Source organism: Neodiprion fabricii, chromosome 4 (assembly GCF_021155785.1).
Source record: "Neodiprion fabricii isolate iyNeoFabr1 chromosome 4, iyNeoFabr1.1, whole genome shotgun sequence".
Taxonomy (NCBI): Eukaryota; Metazoa; Arthropoda; class Insecta; order Hymenoptera; family Diprionidae; genus Neodiprion; species Neodiprion fabricii.
In genome coordinates this window covers 39,115,261-39,131,870 of record NC_060242.1, presented here as the reverse complement: position 1 = coordinate 39,131,870, position 16,610 = coordinate 39,115,261, and the positions used below count along the sequence as shown (strand labels likewise).

Here is a 16,610-nt window from a genome sequence, read left to right as displayed (position 1 = left end):
CCGTGTCATATCAACGAATTTTGACCTTAACTATTCAACGATTTTGTTGAAACTTTTTCAGGTAAAAGAGTAAGTTGAAAGCTGCCAGTGACAACTGTCATAATTTTTGAGTTTCCCTTAACGACGGTTGGTAACCCTGGCAAACAACTACACTCGAATCGTAGCGCATGCGCATTGAATTTTAGCAAACGACGAATCATTCCGTCGTCGTGAGAAATTCACTCTGTGTGTGTATATGCATACATATCGGGACAATCTCTTGAAAGTTGAAAATCAACCGCGCATGCGCCAAATAATTAAATCTCATTGGTCGGCGAAATCTTCACGCAGCGATATTTTTGTCCGCGACGCAGGCGTGCCAACCTACGCAAAATGTCTACGTTTGAATTTTCAAAGAGCGTAAGCGTTGAATTCCGAGCGTTCTTTGAAGAATCGACTTTCCGACCCGACAACAAATGCTTCCGAAACCTTTCCGAGTCGCTGCCTCGATTACTCGAGATTCTAACCTCGAAACTTCGTATCAACCGCATCGCCGGCAGAAAGAGTTTGACAGCTGAAACTCGGGTTGGCCAGCCGATAAAACTCGCGCATGCGTGGTTGATTTATCAAGTCTCAAGAGATCGTCCCGGTATATTATTTTTGTCGTCAACGGCAAGGCCGTTTAATTTTCAACCCGACGCGTTTTTAACGGGGTATCTTAGCGGGGGACTTTTCCTCCGGTTATTCGGCAGGCAGTAAACTCGTCCCTCTCCGTATCGTCTAGGCTCCTTTGTAAGGGACGTTAACTTCACGTGGAGGGTGCTCGACGGGTGTAGTAAATTTCTTAATTGAAAATGACCCTTCTCTGTGCCTCGTCCTTCAGACGGGGCGGAATTGAACGTGCGCGCGATCCGCGAGTGTGGCGAAACTCTCTCTCTTTTATCTCCCTCTCCTCGGCAAATAAAAACTCCGTCAGTGGAACGGGAACGAAGAAGCAGGCTCCTCGTAAAAAGGGAGGGAAGATACGACGAAGGGACGAATCGCGACGAGGAGGGAAATAAGGCGGGATTGGGACTCGGAGGAGTTTGGATAGCGGAAAATTCTTGTTCCCAAATAATTCGGTTCTTTTTTTTTTTTTTCTCCTTCTTCTCTCGACATCATTTTATTTATTTATTTTTGTTTTTCTTTTCCTCGATTTTTTCTTCGTCGTTATTTTGTCCTTTATTTTATCTTGTTCTTACACTTCTAGCCGTCTTCCTATTTTCCGGCTTCTCCTTTTATAATATTTCTTTTATATAATACACCGCCGCGCGGTTTTTTTTTTTTTCTTCTTCTTTATCGATAATATACGCGAAGGAAAAAGCTGAGGAACGATTGAATATATTCGGTTTTTTATTTTTCTATTCTTCTCATATTGTTTTTATTCAAACCCCGTGTAACTTTACGTTAAGATATTCCTGCACGAATGCTGGAACCACCCTTACAGTCGTATTATACACGGGATATTTATAAACCACAGAGACGATTTTCCTCCGGGTTATTTCTTCATCCCTGTTAAATACCTGTTATCCTTGCACGCTTTACAGTTCTCTTCTTTTCGTCCTATTTTTTTTCCTTTTTTTTTTTCTTTCCTTTCTTTCCTCTTTCTCTTATTATTCGACTTTTTGGACCGGCTTCCAGAGATTCTCTTTTACTGCAATTAATACTACGAGCATAAAACCTTTTTAACACGTGCGTATAACGTTACCAGTGCCAAGTCAGTAAAAAACCGAACATTAGGGAAACCGTAACTAAGGCGCTGATTAGACGGCGTATTGGAAATTTTGGTGCTTGACTTTTTTTCTTCTTTTTGAGAAAAGAAAATAAATCTGCTTTTACACCTGTAGGTAATATTGGCGTAGAGATATCACACCGTGAAATATATTTAATTCCGTGGCGTAATTCGCAAGTCGGTCACAAATATATCGATAAGAATGAAACGAATGGAAGTCTCTATCTAAAGACAAAAAAAAAAAAATTATTTTTTCCGAAAGTGCAAAAATGAGAAAATTTAAGTATCCGAAACACCGAAATTCCGAGCGATCGAAGATTTTCAGTTCTGTGAATTTCTGACTCGGTGTAATTTCACCACTTTGATCTTTTCTTGTTTTGGATTTTGATATTTTTACGTTCGTAATTCCTGGTCATTCTGATTTTCGATTCTTCTGTTTTTTTTTTTTACACCCACTCGTCGATTAAACTACGCTGTGTGAGGATATATTAATTTTCCAAATTTGACTTCGTCGAAACTTTATTTTCGGGAATTTTGCTCCATCGTAACTTTACATTTCGGAACTTTGCTCTGTCGTAACTCGAACTTTCAGAATCTTTCGTTTCGGAACTTTTAGCCGTCGGATTTCCGCCAAATCGAAACTTTGTTATTTCTTTCAAGTTTCATTTCATTACTTGAAGTTTCGCCGCCAAGTATTTCGGAATTTGGCGCTTTCGGAATTTCAACCCCATCCGATTATACCATTTTCGACATTTGTTTTCCTTTTTCTATTCTCGAACGCAACTCTATTAACATAATATCCACGTCTTTCCAACAGGATATAAAATCTCTTGATGAATCTGCAAAAGGAGGAAGAAGAAAAAAAAAAAGAACCTGACTGTCAATATTTTTTTTCTTCTAATTTCTAATTTCCGTGAACCGTTTCAAATTCCATCTATACGCGCGGAATCCAATAATACGATTCGAAAATTGGAAATTTCACGATCGTGCAAATAATTTCGCACACGAATACCTAACGACGCGAAACTTTTTAAGCAAATTAGGTGGGAGTGACGCGTGCGAGGCTTCTAAATATAGCCGAACGGGTGGTGACACGTTGACGTATATATCTCATTGTGCGAAATAAACGTGTTTAAACCGCGATTAAAAAATACGGTAAGCAGCTTGAGAAACTCTCGCATTCTGCTTGAAAAATACGACTTGGAATGGTCGGAAATTGCGCCCGTGTGTGATGTATGCACGAATTTGTTTTAGCTTGTAGCAAGTCTTCCTGGTCAATGGACGAGGCCAATGGCTTCTAGAGATTCTGGCATTCCGCTCGGGTATTAACATTTGCTAGTATTTTTACGATATACGTACACTGAGTAAAATTTCATTTGTTACGGTAACTAGAAAAATTTAGTAAAACAGGTATCGTTGAAAAAACTGTTTGAATATCGTTGGAATCACGAAAAACGAGGTGCGCCTAAACATTTTGCGCTATCGTCGATCCTTTTTTGGTTATTGCAACGCTGAATCAGCTTCTGAGGTTTACTCTACTTTTTTTTAGTTAAACAAGGCTTAACGTCAATTTATCGTCGCACGAGCGTTAAATTTTCGCAACCGTTGCAAGAAAATATAGCCAAAGTGATCGTAACGAGAAAGAATAGCAACGGATACTAGACTTTCCGGTAACGGCTAGAAAACTTCATTTCATTTTCTACCTAGAACAATATTTTGTCGATTGTGGTAAAAAATGAAAATAGTCGAGGACCGAGCGGTGACCGGAAATAAAAATTTCTCCCAGTGTATATTATTCAAAGTTCGGTACAACTTACTATTTATTGTTAGTGTGATTATTTACCTATCGATAAAATCTTCTGACTCCGAAAACGTTAAATCTGTTTGCTTAGTTGACTAAATAGTGATTCGTTTTTCTTTTTTTTTCCAAACCTAACAATTCCACGACATCGATTTATTCTTCCACCGATCTTTAATTTATCGTATTATAAAAAATTAACACTCAGACATGTACTTGTAAATTTTATGATCACATGCAGAGGCCAATTTATTTTTTATTTCGAATCCGAATAAAATTAAAATACTTGAGGAGCGTAGTCTAGTATTAATTGCAACTAAAAATTTCTCCCGGTGTTCAAGAGTTATTACACAATAAATATTCGTCGATATTTCACCTCTGAATTCACAGATTTATTTCCTTGTACGTGTATGTGTTTATGTTTCTGGAACCAGAGAATATCGATGATAAATTTCTTTTCATTTTGCGTGTTCTTTTTTTTTTTTTTTTGTTTTTTTGTTTTTCTTTTTATTTTCTTGTTCTTTCTCATCTTTGGCTTTATTCTTTTTACCGACCAGTGCAAATTTGCTTCGCGATAGCCGATTTATAACTGATATTAATACCAATATCATCGGTCAGCCGCGGCAGCGTTGCAGCGTATAAAAACTAATTGAATATGCAGCTGTGTCGAAATGACGTGAAATTAAACATATCGACGCCTCTCGAGTGCGTGTATAATTCATGCTTCGTACATGTGTATACATATATATATGTGTGTGTGTGTGTGTACATATATATGGTGCGAAAAAATTGCATTCAGACGTACGCAATTTATTTCAATCATTCTCTCTCTCTCTCTCTCTCTCTCTCGTTTTTATTCTCACCGTCTTACGATGCCGTCTTACTTTCCTCTTTTTTCTCTCTTTTTCTTCTTCTTATTCAACGTATGCAGTGATGAAAAGAAGCAATTCGCGAGTGGAACGAATTCTTTTCTTACACATTGAATAAATGATTCAAGAATTATTATTTTTTTTTTTTTTTTTTTTTTTTTTTTATATCCGTACCATCGATGTTGTTCTTTTGAACATTCTCTTCCATCTCGCACGATCTTCGTTCGTTTCATCAATTTTTCTTTCTTCCGATACGTGTACTAATAATAGCAATAATGATATATATATATTACCTACAAAAAAAAAAAAAAAAAAAAAAATTCAGCCTTCATTCTTGTACAAATTACAGTTCTCGAAAAAGAGAAAAAATATATTTCCAAACTGTAGTTTATGCATATAATATACAATATGTAATGTACATTATACGTAATTTTTCAATCACCCCAGATTTTTGTTGTTCTTTTTATGGTTTTTACCACCACGATCAATATTTTCGTTCCTCATCTTGCGTCTGCTTAGTTGTCGTTGTGAATCCTCCTGTAACAGAGAATTAAACGAAAATCAAAAGACGTGAATGCCAAAAATAAAAAAAAAAAAAAGGATAAAACCAAAAAAGATAACAAAAAACAATCGATTCCAACTGTAATAATTCGATCGTTATATGCGAGACGAGTTTAGGTATAACATTTTGAAAAGACTTCTGCCAATTAATTAACGTCATTGATTTAAACACTTTTTTTTCACGTTCAGGCGTATAAATATAAAATCAAAATAATGGATATCGCTGATTTAATCTCGGAATTTATTCACGCGCAATACGATGTAGTTAAAAAAAGAGAAATGTTATTTTTTTTTTCTACTCTTTTCGTACGCATAAATTTTCAGAGCTTAGCTTTTACAAGATGCGCGTCGCTTGTTTCTGTTGGTTTATATTTTTGCGATAATTTACCGTTCGTAATTCGTCACGAATGTTTCGGTAAGATATAATTCGCGTTTGTGATTTTGCGAAAAATCGATTCTAACAGACGTCAAAGGATTGCATTAAACCAGTCGGATTTATTTTCGATCAAATCGTGCGTGAGGTTGTCCATATTTGGTCGCCGATTTATTTCTCACTTTCACTCCATCGAATATAAGTCTTCAAATTTTTTCATATCTTATCCACCCCCCGTTTAGGAGTGGGTATTTTAAATCTCATCTTCCGTAACTCGAAAATCGTGCATTTGGGAGAAAAGTTGCGAAGGGAAAAAATTGCGTTGCTTTCTGAATTGGTCAAAAATAATTTTTATCAAATTTTCTGAAAATCTTGTATTATCCCATAAATGTACGTAGATGTATATTTATATACATATATAAATCGGGGAAAACGTCTTTAATCTAAAAACTTCGATACATACGTATATACGTAAGTATAGTAGAGTTTACATGTGTTAAACGGCACAAACACACAAATAAATATGCGAATCTGTATAGTAAGCATTAGAAATAGGTTCCTGCAGGTCTGCATCCAGGGAATTGTATGCCGTATGTAAATTCGCCTATTTTTCTTCTGATAGAATATACCAAATACACGTACACACGTGCATAGATACGTAGAAAAATATATTACGTGCATCGCGAGGGGTGGAAAAAGTTTTCTCATATAACCGTAACCGGCGAAATCTCCCATCGCTTGTCTTTCTACGTTTGGCATAAATACCGAATCGCACACGAACGGACATATGTACAGAGAGAGAATTGCGAATGAAGCGAATTTGCCAAAATCGTCGTATGTATATGTATTAGAGTGTTTCAAAAAAACCGACTATTTTTTTTTTTTTTTTTTTCGAAGAACATCGAAAAATCTTCCGAGTGTCCCTCAAAAATGACCTCGGTAAAATATGAGCTCTTAATATTGATATTTAGAGGTGGCGATTCTCAATTTTCTATTTCCCATTTAAATAACATGGAAAAATGTTTTTTTTAAATTTAGAATTTTATTGCTCGAAAACGAATCAGTGCGAAGATATAAACGAAACATATTCTTGTAGGAAATTTTATGCTCTACAAAAAAGATCTGAATAAAGATTTGCGTAAGGTAAGTCGTTTCGGAGTTATCAGGCCTCAAACATCGAACCGTTTGAAATAATGATGTTATTAATCTATAAATGCTACAAAACTGACTCATATCACTTAAATACGCAATATTATTGATTTTAAAATTAAAACTATAGACTTCCAATGAAATGTTAATTAATAAATTTCGCTAATCAACGATATGAGTCAGTTTTGTAGCATTTATAGATTAATAACATCATTATTTCAAACGGTTCGACGTTTGAGGCCTGATAACTCCGAAACGACTTACCTTACGCGAATCTTTATTCAGATCTTTTTTGTAGAGCGTAAAATTTCCTACAAGAATATGTTTTGTTTATATCTTCACACTGATACGTTTTCGAGCAATAAAATTCTAAATTTGATAAAAAAATTTTTCCATATTATTTAAATGGGAAATAGAAAATTGAGAATCGCCACCTCTAAATATCAATATTAAGAGCTCATATTTTACCGAGGTCATTTTTGAGGGACACTCGAAAGATTTTTCAATGTTCTTCGAAAAAAAAAAAGTAGTCGGTTTTTTTTAAACACTCTAATATATGTATATACATACGTATATATACACAGGGACAATGTCTTGATAGTTGAACATCAACCGCGCATGCGCCAAATAATTAAATCTCATTGGTCAGCGAAATCTTCACGCAGCGATGTTTTTGTCCGCGACGCAGGCGTGCCAACCTACGCAAAATGTCTACGTTTGAATTTTCAAAGAGCGTAAGCGTTGAATTCCGAGCGTTCTTTGAAGAATCGACTTTCCGACCCGACAACAAATGCTTCCGAAACCTTTCCGAGTCGCTGCCTCGATTATTCGAGATTCTAACCTCGAAAATTCGTATCAACCGCATCGCCGGCAGAAAGAGTTCGACAGCTGAAACTCGGGTTGGCCAGCCGACAAAACTCGCGCATGCGCGGTTGATTTATCAAGTTTCAAGAGATTGTCCCGGTACGTATACCTGTTTCCGTAACAGCGTGCGCGTGTGTGTGCAATAACAGACTCCCATTCAATTCACGGCGCAGTCTCTCGCAGTTTCGTCGCATCTCTGCATATGCGAAAGAAATCTTCTTAGGCCCGAGAATACGTACGCATACGTACACACACACATACATACATACGTACGTTAACGGAGACGTGCGTGTGTGTCTATGCGAGGGAAAAACTCCATCAAACCGAGCGAAAGTTATTCGATCTATTTTACGAGACAAGTTTTTCGGGCCTAGCTCGGAAAACTGTACACACACACACATATATATATACACATATACACCAATTCCCGTACATACATAAGAGCGCATAAATTAGAGGGGGGATGAGGGGGGCTGCAGTCAGCCAGGCTGATGGGAAAAACACAGAAATTTCGTAAACATCCCGTGATGCATAATGCCCTCGTGTATGTGTACGTGTGCTTGTGTGTGTGGCGTTATTGGAGACACAGCCGGTCGTTTCTTCCGTTACGGTTGTTTTACATTTTCTTTCTATATATATATATATATATATATATATACACATATATATATATATATTCTATTTCCATCATATTCTTATTTCTATGTAGAATATACAATTTTTTTTTTTTTGTTTTTTTTGTTTTTTTTGTCCTACACACGCAACAAATTCAGAACCTCGAATAAGAAATCAAATTTTTATTGGATACGTTTCGTGTGGTAAAAAAAAAAAAAAAAAAAAAAAAAATTTTACGAAACCGAAACGCGATGAAGACGAAGGAAAACTTGAAAACTTGAAAAGATTGACCGAAGTGTTACATCGGGACGAATGTAAATAAAAAATTTACCCGTGATTAAAAAAACTTTTTTTTTTTTTTTTCTTAACCGAAACGTCAAATCTCAATTGCGAAAACACTTCATCGGTAATAACGTCACGGAGAAATCATCGCACATTATATTACTTTACTATTTCCATACCGAAAAATGGAAATTTTTCTTTGGTTGTAACTTCTTTTTTTTTTTTTTCCCTTAATTCGAAATCCGTCACGGGATTTTCATATATTTCCAATCTTTGTACCGATTTCCGACGATCACCGAGGTGTTTAGGGTTGGACAGAATGACTGAAAATCATTGGAAATGATTGGAAACGAAGAATAAATCACTTGCCAACGAATCGAAACGGTTTTGCGTTGGAATTGCCAAAAACGGGTTCGACGATAGCGCAAAAATGTTTAGGCGTAGCTCGTTTTTCGTGATTCCAACGACGTTCGAACAGTTCATTCAACGACACCCGTTTTGCTCAATTTTTCTAGATACCGTAACGAATGAAATTTTCCTCAGTGCGTTGAGCAACTCCCAGCGATCCGGATAGACTTTTTTCCTGGTATCGTGAGGAATATTTGAGTGTAATTAACGCTCCTAGAGAGAGGATGGATGATGTTGGCATAACCCACATAGCGTCGAACCAGCTCGTCTAGCCTCCTCGGCTTGTGTCAACGGTGACGCATCGCGTGCCTGCTAACATTGAGCAAATATTATCGCGCATACCTTGTAGGTACTTGTCGTTTAAGCCAACAATACTCGCTCACCTCGAGAACGAGGCGTTTCGCTTCCCTCTACGCGGAATTTTCAATTTTCAAAGGATTTCGCCTCTCGTTGTACCTGAGTATATTTAAATATCGTCAAGCTTTGCGCCGATTTTTCACTCGTCTTCAAACAAGGCCGGGACGGCACTGTGGTTTTTACAAAATCCAGCTTTCCAGACTCCGGATGGAGTCGTAAGCGCAATAAAGATACGCTGCGTTGATTTTTCAAGTCCGACGTCATTTCGAAGAACATTTTTACAGGATACTGTTACAAAATTTCGAATACTCGGACACCTTGAGTCCAGCATTCGTTTCGAACATCGCGTGGACGTTCTAAAATTATACCTGTTTTTAGGAGTCTTTTTTTTCTTTTTTTAAGAAATTTGAAGAATTTTAAAAATTAAAAGAATTTTATTATACTTGCAAAAGTTGGTAACTTGAAACAAGATTCACGCATTCGAAGCGACGAGATATTAATTAATTGACAACCAGTATATATAGGGAATTCCAATCGAATCCGACCAACGTCCGAAAGTCTCATCGTGTTAGATTTTATTTAAAAAAATTTCCGCCACTGTCCCGACGCAGAAACAGTACCTTGGATTTTTTTTTTTTTTTTTTCAATAACCGGTTAAGTTATTTAAAAGTATTAAAACTGATTTTGAAAACGAACATTCTCAAAATCCTCACAAAAATAATTCTCAAAAACTATATTTTCCTTTCCAAAAATTTCAAAACTGTGCTCACGATGGGTCGAATATTTTTTGTTTTTCCGCAGCTTTATTCAATTTTTTTCCATCAAACACCAAAACACTGTTCAAACGGTAGGAAAATTGACAAAAAAGTTCTCAAAAACTTCCCTTATGTTTTTTTTTTTTTTTTGTTTCTTCTTCTTTCGTTTAAAACATTTATCAATTCAGTGGGAACGAATCTTTCGTCTCGGTGTTCATCCTCCACGGCTTTTCATCCCCCAAAATTTTCACCGGCCGGTGTCATGGTTTGACTGTTCAGCCGAAGCTAGGACGCTGCATTTAGCGCCATCAGCGTCGTCGTCGCGACGTCGCGACGCTTCCTTTGTTCACCGACGTGCTTCCGCTTCTGCTTCTGGTTCCGCTGCTGGTTGTGGAATCGATACATGCCTGCCTACGGAACCGCGGCGGCGTCGACATCTCGGCCGAATTCCTTTGTTCGCAAATTAGGATTGACGGTCCGAAGGGAAGAGGGCGAGAGAGTGCCCTGAACCCTTCCTAATTGACCGCTGCTCGTTAAACCCTGATGTAAAATCCTCCCCAAAATTGGCCCGAAATTTCTCGTTTCGAGGGAAAGAAAAAAAAAAATAAATAAATAAATAAATGAACAAATCTCTCTCTCGTTTTTCGACAGCGCGGAACGGATATTCCGGGAAAGTTGAGGTAAAAAAACAACGCGACAAACAAACGGTAAAACAGCAGAAAAAAAAACAAAAAAAAAAAAAACGACAGTTGGAAATCTGCAGTGTGAAAAATTTCATTCTTCGCAAAATGAGCCGTAGTTCATTAATATCGGTCAAACGATGCGGTTTTTCATTTTTGAATTGATTCGATAATTGGACATCTTCAAGTCGTCAATAATCGCGATATTGTAACTGAAATTTATGGTTTTTATATATTTTTTTTTTTCAGCGTAAAGGTAACATCGTTTCAACAAAATTCTACTCGATCAATTTCACTTGCAATTTTTAAAACCTTCGCGTCACGTCATGTTTTTATCTTCGCGGCTTTTTGATCGAACCATACACGTTCGATACATTCTCAAGCTCGTTTCAGTATCGAAACAAGATTCATTTAATTATGTCAGTCTTAATATACGTAGACTTGCGGAACGAGTGGTTATTTTGAATTTCAACGGAGAATTCAGAGTTTTCAGATTTCTCAAGACACCGCCCGCGAAGACGGAGATTAATTGTAAATCAATCAAACGAGATTTTGATTGCCGTTATACCCGAAGTGATTTTTTTCCGTTGTTTGCCGGGCATAATTGAAGGGCGCAAATTATACCCGAGTTTTGGTTCGAATAAAAACCCCAACTAAGTTTACAAAATTCATCGCGATTCATTCGTCGTACTTTGGATATGATAGTTTTTCTTTTTCGGTATTTGTAGAAAGAAAAAAAAAAAAAAAAACCCCCCCTAAGCAAAATGAAACCAATTGGGAAATCAATCGAGTACTTAATTGCGCAAATTGAGAAAGTCGAAGAAGCAGAAAAGAAGAACAAGAACAATTACGCTGAAAATATAACCGTGCTTTTTTTCTTTTTTTTTTTCTTTTTTTCTTTGCAAAAATCTGTTCAACCCGGCGTGAATAATGTTTCCACGGAATTACGGTGGCCAATATTTGAGGAGGCGAAGATACGTTATTGAGTAGATATCTCGTTACACGAATTCTCTTCTCGATCCGCTCAATGCCGAATACACACAAGGAAAATTGGTTGCCCTGCGGGCTCCGTGCGTCCGGCTTTAAGGGCGAGAAGCTTTCTTCCGGATCCTTTTCGCCCACTCCTGAAACGTTCGTAAATCGTCGAGCAGGAAGATTAAGGATTAATGCGACCCACGGTCCGAATCAGGAGTCGAGAGAGGAGAAAAAAGCGTTGAAAAAAATACACCCCTTGTTTTCAATATTATTTGATGATGATGACGATGATGACGATGATGACGAATGACGACGAATGACGATGACATGATCCCTGTCTTCTAACAAAAATAAAGAATAAAGATAAGATTTTATATTGTCGGAACGTTAAAAACTATAAAACTCTGGTATTTTTTAACCGTTCCAATGTTTTTCTACACTGAGAAAAATTTCGTTTCTGTGGTAACTAGAAAAATTGTGTAAAACAGGTATCGTTAAATAAACTGTTTGAATATCGTTGGAATTACGAAATACGAGGTACGCGTAAACATTTTGCGCATTTTTCGATTGTGGTAAAAAATGAAAATAGTCAAGGACTGGAAATGATCGATTCGCACGCACAATTGTGAAAATTTCGCGATATCGTCGTCCGGAAACGGAATGAACTAGTCATGCTCGATAACGATCTAAATCAAGCAATTAATAAGGATCGCCTTTCTGGGAAACGTTCATTGTCAGAACTAAGCTCAGCGCTTGATCCTGCCGAGGAAACGCGTGGCTTGGCAAAAGGGCTGAATTGGTCTCTCGAGTCGTCAGAGACAGTGACGGGCGCATCTTTTTTCGAGGGATCGTAGAAGCGAGGGGCCGAAGGGCCGAAGGGCCGAGGAAGTTTAAGGAAGTACCTGTCAGGTGTACAGTCCGATTGAAAAAGTCTCTGGAGCGGGAGAATTAAGAATCAGATAGACTTGGAGCCCTTCGACCAATTTTTTTTTTTTTCCTCTCGTCTCCGATATTTCGTGGCTTTAACCTGTGCTAAGGAATTTTTGAGACTCTTTTGGTTCCTAAATAATGCAACCATTGTGAAAAAGTTAAGCTGACTGACTTCTTTTTTTTTTCTCGTTAAAAATGATTGAAAAAAAAATTTGAAAAAAAAAAACACGAACAGTAATACAGAAATTCGGTAAATCGCATAAGAAAGCGAAAGAAATGTTACGTTCCAAAAATTCAACCACCTTCAAAGTCATCGTCGTGGTGAAAGATTGATCATTTTATTTTTCGGTTCAACGTTACTTGACGTTAATTAACGTTCGGCAAATGTCTAATTTACGTATATCGTGAGGACGCCCTTAGAAACAGGATCCCTGAAATTTCTCTACGACACTCGACGGCTTTAATGAGTTATTGTTACCGAGGCCTCGGGTGTTTCGGATTTAAACACTTCGTTCAAAAGACATCGCCCGCAAAACTTTGGCCAACTTTGGTATTTCGTATTCCGTTCGCCGCAGCTCGGGCCTCCTTTTCTGCGAGACTAACGAAACATTTGAAAATTTCGTAAGCTCATTTTTCAGATCTTCAAGAAATGAAATAGAAATCTCGGAACTTCCTGAAATCTCATCGAGTCTTGTACACAATATTGTATACCATACAATATTTGAAAATTGCCTCGATTAACTTCGTGAAATTTTTGCAAATGTCTTCAGATTTATACGCAATTTTTATAGGGGTTAGAATTTTTTGAATTTTTTTTTTCTCTGAAATTTGTCGAAAATTGTGAAAATCTTAAGTGTAAAAATTTATGCTTACGAAACTTGGTTATCATAAATAATGAAAATCTTACGAAGTGCGAGTCTTATACGTTCAACTGTTATAATTTGTTGGAAGTTTAAACCGCGAAAATTCGACACCCTTCCAGGTTTAATCTAATGAATATTCATCATGCTTCGAATTACTTTGTACAGCCGACTGCTACAGGTGCTTGCTTTTACCAAAGTAGGTTTAAACGAAAAGTGAAATTTAACGGATGAAAATGATTCGTCGGTAAACGGTACTTAAACGCTCGTCATACTCGGCAAAGACGCGCGTTCATTCATCCGTTCCGTTCACCCGAAGCCCGTGACGTAATTAATCGATCGCTGAAACATGGACGAAAAGTTTCAGATCACCAGCATTCATTTGGCGACGAATCGCCTCTTTATTCCATTTATTCATTATCGTTGCATCGCCGTTATTTTCCTTGTACGGTAAAAAAAAATTTTTAATTTCCGCGAGGCATGAGCCATCACGGATAAACTCGATGAAGTTTCTTTATATGTGTACCAAAAATTTCGCAACACGTCGAACATCCCCAGGCGTCGCATGTCAAGATAGAGGAGAAACTGGAGGGTCGAGAAAAAAAATTATAATAACGATAATAACAACAATAATAAAGGAGTATCCTGTTTCTGGAAAAGTGACATTTTATTTTAACGTCAAACTCTCGCGAGTCGAAAAATTTTCCGTTTCGATTACGATGGAACGTATTGGATAACTGGGGAGGGCTGGAAAGGAGGATATTCTTTTTTTTTTTTCTTTTTTTTTCGTTTTTATCAGATCGTTTTAAGAAGAAGGCAATATTTTTTACCGAAGGGATCGAATTTTCTTTATTTTTGGGGGATTTTTAGCAAGGAATGAACTAGTTCGCGAAATCCGATTTCCGAGTCGGGATTTGTTCGAGATTCGATTGAAAAATGTCAAAAAGCTTGAAGGGTGAACTTGAAGAGGCGACATAAAAATCGCAAGAATCGTTTCCGTTCTTTGTATTGTACTGGAAAAATTTTTATCTCAATTTTCCCTCAGGTGTAATATGAATTTCCTCCAGCTGTCGTGTGGTCCTTTCATTCTGGCTGAAAGGTACCGAATAAATTGACCGAATGAATGAACGAATGAATAAATACAGGCAGAAAGGTGTGAATTTTCGTACAATCTGCAGGCCTATTATGGATAAATCGATTGCGAAATCGAAAAACGTAAAGCCTCTTATCGGATTCGATTCACGAACCGCGACTCCGCGGATATTCGGTGAAAATTAATTGCGGTTGAAAGGAGGAGAAAAAAAAAAAAAGAAAAAAAAACCGCTAGAAGAACGACGGCGGGAAAATGTATTTGGTGAAAAAGCAGAGGTGAAATCAGCCGCGGACGTCTTTTTTCTTTTTTTTTTTCTTTTTTTTTTTATCTTTCCCGGGGCTCAAACGACCCAGAATACGTAATTTAAATCAGAGATAAAAAAAAAAAAAAGAAGAGGACCCGATTCTTCACTCACTTATGTAACACATAGATTGGTACATAGGTATATTTACTCTCGCACGGGCTTCCGTTAAGTTCGATCTTATCGACAAATTTCAAACTGCTGAAAAAAATGTAACGATTCAAATCGGGAGATTCGATAGCGGCTGCCCACGATTGGAATGTATGTGTGTGTATATTTATATATAGGTATGTACGTACGTATGTATGCGTACGTGCGTATAAACGTGGATCATAAATATTTAGCATGATCTCTTTTCAGGCCTCAATTTGGCCGAACCCTAACCTAACCTAACCCAACTAGAAATGCTCGGGGAAGATCGGAACGTCTGAATTGACTTGTGCTCCTTTTCATCCGTTGAACAAAAACGGTAGGATAAAAAAAAAAAAAAAACTGCTGAGGATGACCGGAATTTAACCAGCCAGCTATCAAACAATGGCTAATTTCATAATATTTTCCCAGCAAAAAAAAAAAAAACAAAAAAAAAAAAGATAAAGAGTGATTTTAATTTTGAGTGATTGCATTCGATTTAAAAAAAAAAAGAAAGATAAGAAAAACAGAGGAATGAAACGAGAAGGGAGTGGGAAAGAGAAACATCTTTCTTACTTTTCTACGTATCCTCAAATGTAAATCATTCAAGCATGTTTTTTTATAAAAATTGCCTTACAGTCGGTTTTATAACGATCATCGTGAGATTAAATATGAGGCATTACAAAAAAATGTTTCTTAAATTAATCATCCAAGTTGCGAGATAAGGCGAGTGACTTTGATTAGGTAAAGTGTTTCTCGCTTTGTTCCTTTTTTCTTTTTTTTTCTCTCTTCTTATTCGCCGCTTTATCAAACAACCAGAAATAAAATTTTCAGTTTTTGCACGAGTGAAACTGGAGTTTCGTAATATCGGCAAATTTTAAGGCGTGTAAAATTTGAAGATAATCTCAAGCAGAAAAGCTCGATTGTGATCGGGAAGAAATTTTTTTTACCTCTTACCATTTTCTGCAAAAATGATAATTTTTATACAAAAGGACTTTTCGATATTGCTCAAAATCTGACCAGTTCCGACTTAAACGAACGCAAACAAATTGACTGGGTTTTATCCGAATCGGTTAATCAATTTCCGATTTATTGCCAGGCGTAAAATGTGCGTTACATATGCATTATCGAACACAGCTTAGAAACAGCTGAGCCAAGATTTCGCTCCAAGTTGAGAAACTCGAGTTGTTAAAAACAGCACGGAGATGATTTATGAGAACAGAATCATAAGAATTTCCGCGAGAAAATCGATCGATTATCCAAAATTTGTTTTCAAAGCGATCCGATTTGATTCCCTGTCCCCGAAACACATCCTTTCGGTATGTAGATGATCGTAACAAAGATAATTTGAAAAAAGAAGAAAAAAGAAAGAAAAAAAAAAAAAAAACAAGGGCAGAGATTCTCGCTCCGCTGTGATTTTTCAAACAATGCAGCAAATCGCCGCAAACGAGATCGCGAATAAGCAAACAAAGAACAGCGATAACCCAAAAACGAGCCGAGCGCTCCGTGTCCGTTTTGCGGAAGAGAGCACTCGCCGACGGTGGCGAGCCCGAATCTCGATATATACGGTGCCGGGTTCCCCAGCTGACTGTCAGCAGTCGCGGGGTCGTTTGGTGCGCGCGCATCGGTGGGGGAGGAAGGCGAAGCGGTAATCGGTTGGCTCGTTGCGTCAAGGACAGCTGATCGCCGAGGCGAGCGAGGGAGCGAGACGACGTTGCTCCGGTGACGCCAGCTGACCGACTGACGGCGTTCGGGCGTCGTCGGCCGGGCTCGGAAGCGCTCGGATCTTTGTCCGGCTGACTGCTGGCTCGGCACGAGGAGCCGGCTAGCGGAGCTCGGCTGTCAGTTTGCGCTGGGACGT

General features: G+C 37.7%; 1 protein-coding gene and 1 long non-coding RNA gene across 7 annotated transcripts in view; one reads left to right on the top strand and one right to left on the bottom strand.

The window, feature by feature from the left end:
• LOC124180139 (growth factor receptor-bound protein 14-like) overlaps positions 1-16,610 on the top strand; it is a 297,724-nt gene that overhangs the window by 201,597 nt on the left and 79,517 nt on the right. The gene's annotated exons all lie outside the window — the stretch shown is intronic.
• Positions 4,894-8,859, bottom strand: LOC124180144. Its single transcript, XR_006870218.1, has 2 exons — positions 8,781-8,859; positions 4,894-4,954 (listed from the first exon to the last, which is right to left on the bottom strand). It is a non-coding gene; the product is annotated as an uncharacterized LOC124180144 (long non-coding RNA).